The following is an 8,355-nucleotide window of genomic DNA, read 5'->3' as shown; positions in this document are numbered from 1 at the left end:
TTTAGAACAATAAAGAGGACACAATGAACGCTAAATTAAAATCAAGCATATCCAGTGGTAAGAACAATCCAGACGCTAATAATCCCTAGGCTTTAGCTTGTTCCACAATGATCAATCACCCAATTTTAAATGTCATACATTTGAAACTGTTACAAAGACATACCAATTGCAAAGAGAAGCAATTTATCAGAAAACATGTGCTAAAAATTACCAATTTCGAGTTTTAAGATTTGTCTCAGATAACTACAATTTTACATTTCACCGTGTCGCATGCTGAATGACGTTTTTCATATGAACTGTTCGACCATAAATATTCATCTTATTGTCTACGGATTTTTCTGTTTTTTTCCCGATTACCACAAAGAGCACACGGCGGGTGTGACCAGTCAGCAGAGAATGCTCACTCTTCTTTGGCACCTGATCCTACATCTATCTTTTTACAGGTTTGTGTTGCACTGCTTTGAATTTGTATTTCGTTTTACGAATTTTTGAGATGGTTGGCAATTTGTTATTGTCATATTTTCTCAAGCATGTGCTAAAAAAAACTAATTTCTTAATTCTGGGATTCGCCTCATATAATTGCTTTCAATAGATGTTTTTATTTATTATTTGTGCTATTCTATATGAAGACAAATCGTATACACAATTTTAAAATTACACTTCACCAGAAATTTCAATATTTATATCAAAACTTGTATATATGATAAAAAATTCTAAATTGAAAAAAAAAACAACAGTACTTGGGATCCAGGAGGGTTTTCAGACCCAACCTAACACAAGAGTAAACTCAAACTAAACCCCAGGTTTCCTTTCAGGATTTACTTGGGGTTTTACTCTGGGTCCTGATTTGAAAATTTGCCCATCCAGGGGTTACTTTTGGTCCATTCAGGGTTTACTTGTGTTTACTTTTGGGGTCCACTTTACGCACTGAATTGTGAAGCAGACCCGTCTTTTATCTTGCCATCTTACTGCCTGTAATTCTTGCCCCTTGTTCATTCCAAGTACAAATGTAGCTTCTGCTTAACTGACTAATAATTATTGAAAGTTCCGTTCAATGTTCCCTTTTTGGTAAATATGAAGAAAAATATGTCTCATTTTTCATTGAATTCTAAGAATTGTGGTAATTTTGATGTCGGTTTCTGCCACCGATTAAATGATGCAAATAGATGAAAAGCATTTCTTTAATCAACTCCTCTTTAAAATAAAACACAACCAAACATAGCCATAAACTTTTAAAATTACGATCTTATGGGCGAATTTCAAACTTTGAAAATAGTTCATTTAATATATATAAAGTATGTCTTTAACTTTTTTAACACACATTATGACTTTACCGCTGCTGAACAATTAAGTAGTGATATTAACATCAAGGGATGGGCTTTTTTAAAATACATTTGCAAAGTCACATTTGCTTGCATTTGTATTTTAAGATAAACTGGCATTGCTTTGATTTGGAAAAAGAGCCCTTCCTGTTAAAGTATGCATCGATTTTCACATAAATACTTAAACATCTCGACTGCATACCTTTCATGAGAAAACATAGTCTACAAAAACTTATATATCCGGTCTTTAAAAAATTACATTCTAATATTGACAAAATAAGCTGAACGAACAACACAATGATGATTTCAATGATTTTATTGTTTTTAATGGTAATGTTATGCATTTGATATAACATCTTGTTAATTTATGTACAATTAATAGAAGTTCATTTTACTATTTCTTCAAGCATTTGAATCTACAATCTATTCGAACAATTTAGAAATCTTTTGCACAATATAACAATCTATTGCACAATGTATTACTTACGATCAGTTTATGATATTTAATATGTAAACGTTGTCGTGGAAACAATTGGCGATGACCACTTTTAAAAAGCGAGACCCCCCCCCCCCCCCCAAAAAAAAAAGTACAAAAAAAATTTAATTTTAAACATAAAAAAAACAACAAAACAATCAAACCAACATTTTTACAATGTATCTCTAGAAATGAAATGAAAGTAAAAGAATATGAACAAATAGAAATTACCTTTAAATCATATGTATAGTAGTTGGTAATATCGACAATTATTATCATATAAAAAGACTAGGTATGCAAAAGGCTATCATTTCATACATTGATAATATGTTAATATATACATGTAACATAACTTTTGGCGAACATAGTTTGTATTCTACACAGCATGTAAATTATTTTTCGGACATAGTCACTCTTGCTTTCTCAATTCTCACATACTCACTTTTTCGTCTTATATTGTAATACTAATAGTAACAAAGAACAGGATAGTTGCTCGAGATAATTTTAAAATTGATTACCTTAAATAAGTACAATTCATGAGAAAAAAGAAGAATAAACAAAAGAAATGCTTAAGTGATGTACTATTGCACTTATGTCACATCTTACACTGCCATTTGATTAATAAGACAATTCCATTGAGACCATGCTTTTTTCAAATTCTTCAATATCTGATTTCTGAATATAAATAGACTTTTCAATTTTGCTTCTTTGATTTATATAGTCTAAAAAACCCTAAAACAGTTGGCGTCTTATTTTGTTTTAAGCATGAAAATCTATTTTGCATTGCAAAATTCTGTTCTCTCCGTTAAAGGGATAAACTAGAAAAGACATTACAAACATTAAAACTAAAATATTGTAGCATTTTTTATATATAAGAATACTAAGTGCATTCCAGTTTCAGATATATCGATACAAAAAGAACAGCAATCAGGTAGAAATTTTAATTTTTCACATGCAAAATACTTTATGATGCGATATGAAAGAAATAATAGTATGTGATAAAGATTTTCTAATGGCAAACCCCTTGACCCTTAATAATTATTTTACTTTTTAAGTGCTTGACATTTATTTTTGGGAGTTGATTTTAATCAACTCTCCTATGCAGTTACTCAGACGAACCGAAAGTGAAACCGTGTTTGGACCTCAGCACAAATCATTGCTGCTGACAAGACTTAGTTCTTGAAAATAATTGATAAATTCGATGTAATGTATGCTAAAGCATTGTTTTTCAAGGAATCTTATTTACAAATACCTTAAAAATGGTCAGATTTTAAATGGTACGAACAAATTAAATATTTTTTGTAGTCATATGTATTCCTACGCCGGAGTTTAATATAGTCTTGTTCAAGTTGACGCTCGGCTGTCTCCGTAAATCCTTGTCGGAGATTTACGGTGTCAGCCGAGCGTTTGGTTGAACGAGACTAGAGTTTAATATTGCTTAAATCCATCCAATTTTCGAGAAATGTTTCTATTACTGATACATAGTTTGATTGAATTAATTTTATCTTTAAATATTATTTAACATGATTCATATGGGGGTTTCTCGACATTCTTTCGAAAAAGTCCAAAAATTCATATTATAAAAATGTGCGAAATTCAAATTAGAAATTACATCTTAGTACATGTACTTGTCATGCAAAATAACATATCATTGATTTTAAAATAGATAAACATCGACAAAATCAACTCCCGTCAGTTCTTCAGTACTTTGATTCATTTTGATACTTAATGTATAACCTTTTTTTTTTTTAGATACGCTAGACGTATAATTATCAATTTAGAATGTACCTTTACATTACTGCATTCAATGAAATTCTAAGGTTTCTCATTTAGAGTTTAATTTTAAATTCCCATTCCCCCTTAATTCCCATTTTGAATATATTGTCCATATACGCCATTTTTGGATTGTTCTTTTGACATTTTCTTGCAACCATTAATCGATTTCTTCTATTTTCTACAACACAGTTTTTCCAGAATTCCAAAGTTTCATTTAGGATTGCTGCAGCTGATTTCGCATGTATCAAAGACTGCAATTCTTTTGGATACAGTCCGTCCAAATTTCGATCTTTTATGTCATCTTTGACTTTGCAAGCTCCAGACCTCTGGAAGTCTATCCATCTTTTATTCTTTTTAATTTTTTTACACTGCAGTTTTGCGTTGACTTGGTACAAGAAACACAAGACTGGTCGAACTGATAAATCCAAATCGTTGTACGAAAAGGTCCTTAAAACACTTGTGATAAGGTCTTCTACTATTATTAAGATATAATACGTTTTATGAACAAACGATATCTGAAATACAAGGAGAAGAGTGGAAGGATTTAAATATATAAAAAAAGAATGGGCAATGAAATTTGAAAAACAAATATATATGTATATGTTTGTGTGAAACAATCAGCTTACCTTTTTGTTGACTTTCAGAGGGACAAATGCTATTTGGTTCTGGTATGCTCCTACATCTGCGATGTCAATTATATTCATTTGTTTTTCCTTTAAGTAATAGAACAAAAACAAACAAAATTGCTTGTAGAATGAATTTTAGAGGTTTTTTTTATGATAAAAATTAATTTTCCAATAACAGCTTAGCATAATCGTGTTTGTATCAGTTACATTGTAAAACTATTTTGAAATAAAAAGTGTAACGAATGACCATTCTTATTCCTTAACTAATGTCTTGAGTTGAATTGTGTCAAACAGAGCATGACCATATTATTTATCTGTAAAAGTTACAGCCTAAATTTAAAAATTCCTACAATACACTTTGAAGTAACTGTATTACTTTTCAAATTGGTATAAGTTATATATACATACCCACTCTATAACGTTAGCAGGTTATGAAATAATAAATTGTGTACTTACTATACTTTGAATAAGAACGTTAAACTTGTTAATAGTCGTATTCAAGGAACTTGTTATGCTGTCAACAGGTACAGCATGATCACATGAACGCTCTGCATGGTTTGATTTTGTTAATATTCCATACACACATGGTGAGCAAATTTCACCAGTAGCTACCAAGTGTAAGGAGACGACCAAAATGCCAATGATTTGAAGTACTGAAATAAAATTACAAAATCAGTGAACACAGGAAGATAACCCTTGTAAAATCAAATTTAATGTTTATACTCTCATTGATATTAAATGCCATAAAGTATGCAAACTTACCAAGTGCCATATTTCGATTTTGCTTGTCTTTTTTCGCGACATGGCATACATTTATAGTATCTTTCTTTGAGAAAAACCGATGTCTTTGGAAATCGCACCTTCACTAATATCCGTGTTTATATGAGTAACCCCATTCACCCCAAAAAAGCAGGAAAATCCCGGGCTATCCGAGAGAGATCTTAATTCCTTAATTTTGAGAATAAGTTGTGACCTAATAATTAGCGTGTGAATCTGCATTACTTTTATTTCTTTACCATCTCCGAGGTGGTTTGCATACTATTGGTCTTATTCATCTTTCTTATTTTAGAAACATCGAAACCGGTAATTATGCTTACGGATACATGCTCTAATCGAATCATTGATGCATGAATTAATCAAAAGTTTTTGAATTATTTGAAATTGAAATTTAAATAATTCTAAATTCATTCAATATATTAGTATAAACTGCAACGTTTGTTTTTGGTTAAAATAATAATTTAATGCAATAAGCCCCACTGACATAGCAAGGTTCTGTATACTATTAGTAAATGGGCATTATGTGTTCCTTAAAAGCTTTTCCTTAACATCAATTTTGGTTGTTTGATCATGCAGCTTGCAACCTTTAGATCTTCCTTGAATTACAAATGGCCATAATAAGATTATTTGTTTATTGTTTGTACCAAGATATTTAATGCTTCACTTTTGGACAATAGCTAATAAAAGTAGACGTACCGATGAAAAAGGGTATTTAAAATCGAATAAGGGGAACATATCCAAGATAACTTCATTAGCAGATTAACATTTTTAGGAAAATCATGAAATTTGTCCCACTGCGTAAAACTTTGTAACAATGCTTTGACATCTTGAGTACCATCTCCTTTAAATTTTTCTAATTTGATAATTGAAGACATTTTAAAAGGTAGACAAAAACTGTTTCTACCTGCTGTTTCCACTGTGTTTTATAGGTCCTGTTGCTACACATTCCTAGCTGATGCGGGGGAGGTTCTCCAGTTCGTTGTTAATGTCCGGGATTTGGTGTGCGTCCGGAGCGACGTATCCGTCCGAGTTGATGTGCAGTAAGCGTTAATTACGTCCAGGGAATCGCTTCGGTCCCGATTGATGAAGAGGAACCCGGGCGTCGTTTTCGTCCTGAGTAATGATTAGACGATGCTATGGAGGCGCTGTTGCTTTACGTTTGTGGCCCGATCGTGTTCGTAGGGTCGTTGATGGCTCTTCCGTGGCGTCCCTAGGACAAGTTGGAAACCCGGATTCCACCACTTTATCATAACGCCTCCAGTACTATCCTCGAACCTCGAGATCTTTGTTCCAACATAGCCACACCTGGCGGGTGCCCTAGCCAAGGTGTTTCAGGAAAGTCTCCTTCTCTTCATTGGGAGTAGCCCGTGTCCCAGTGTGTATAAAAAGAGGAGGCAGAAAGACGGCTTCCAGATGACTACTCTTTTATTGCGATACATCAGTTTAATATGACATTTTAACAATAAATATTAATATCAACTACAATGAAATTTATCAACATTAATATTTATTACAAAAATATCTGAAAATAAAATATTAGTTGAACCCTCTGAATTCACTTTTGAGAATGCGCGTAAGCGGTATAATTTATCTTACCTGTATAAAAAGAGGAGACAGAAAGACAGCTTCATGATGATGAAGAGTTGTGTTTCCCACACCCCCATTTTATACTCACGGACATTGCGCTACAACATTCTCCTCCTAATAAGTAAATGCGATCAAGTGCATACTAATGATCTGACGCACCGCGGTCAGTAGTAGCATTTTATTAAGATTTTTGACCCGGCGTTGACAGGCTCATCACTGGACTTAATAACACATTTCTCTATGAATATAAATAAACATACACTATCTATTTACCGCATGTATTTTAACCAATTTCTGTCGAATATCCGTTATGATATAGCTATAATATCGAGTAATTAAGCAAAATGCGTATGAAGGATATTTTTGAACAAAGTATAGTACACGATCGTTTAGCCAATGTAAGGTTTATTTACCTCCTTAATTAAACAGCAGGATTTTAAATATCTGCAGGCATAAAAAAATGGCATTTTTCAATAGCCATATACTCTTTCCCGGGATTATGAAGCCGATAAACTATTTGCTTTTCCTTCCCCACAGGAAAGGTTGCTCTTAAATGTGATTGTCTTATATTCTTTCCTTTCCAATATTTTGTATGGTCAACTATTCGACATCACATATTGCAACATTGGATAAGACATCAATCAGTTTAATTTAAAATAGATATATATGTGGCTGCCTGTATGAGAAAAGGATCCAAAAGGTCGGACTTTTACAATTCATATTTTTATCAAATTTGAGTGCACATCACTTTCTAAATATAAGTATAAGTACATAAATTAAGATAACTGTTAAGATAACAATTACGATTACGCGGGTAGGTTAAGGCAACTCATAGTTTAATGACCGTCAAAATTATGATCAATTTAAATAATGTTTATTTTTATGAAAACAGCGCTGGATATTAATACCAAGTGAAAGAGTTCACCAAGATATTATTTTTCTACTTCGGAATCGACTCAATCTTTGAAGCTGCCGTGCCATGGTATCACGTGACAGTTAAAAATAGATCACTTTTTTACCTTAACAAAAAATCAAAAAGTGTAACACTACCCCGAAGTTCATTTGTATTTTTTCTACAATAATTCGATTGAAAATTAGTTCATGTTTATTAGTATTACTGCTAGAATCCTATTGTACATCGCATAAAATAAATATTGTAAATATTTATCGGAAACCCTCTCAACTTCTACAATTTCATTGAAAATACTACGTATTTTTCGTTTAAAACAACAAAGCACAGGATTCTAGCAGCACTTTTCATGTAGTTTAGGTCATATACCGTTGATATTTACAAAAATCATCTTTCCTAATATCCAGGGTAGTGTTACACGTTTGCCATTTTTTGTACACACTGACAGAGGAGAGGCTGGTCAAGCCATATAAATGTCGATCCGCTTACCTTATAACACTCGCTGATTAAACAAAATATCCATCCCTGTATTATCCTGATTATATTCGAACTGACACTCATCTAAATCTTAGGTATCTGTATTAAATAAGTCTTATTTCGGCATTGTTTACACTGCATTCCGATAATTTGTCTCCCGACATGATCTTCTCTTTTAAACATGCTTGTGACGTCATCAATGATAATTATACGTAATAGAGAGAAATCGAAGATATATTCAGTTAGAAGAGTTTCTAGTGATCTTTTATGTCTGTAATTTTTATAATAAAAACCAGAGATAAAGTTAAAATCGACATGTTTCTGAGTAAAATATGACATCATGCTGCTTATTGTGACGTCATATCGATCAGAGGAATTTGATCGCTGTGAGTTGCCTTATCATAC

Source organism: Crassostrea angulata, chromosome 4 (genome assembly GCF_025612915.1).
Source record: "Crassostrea angulata isolate pt1a10 chromosome 4, ASM2561291v2, whole genome shotgun sequence".
Taxonomy (NCBI): domain Eukaryota; kingdom Metazoa; phylum Mollusca; class Bivalvia; order Ostreida; family Ostreidae; genus Magallana; species Magallana angulata.
Note: the sequence above shows the minus strand (reverse complement) of the source record.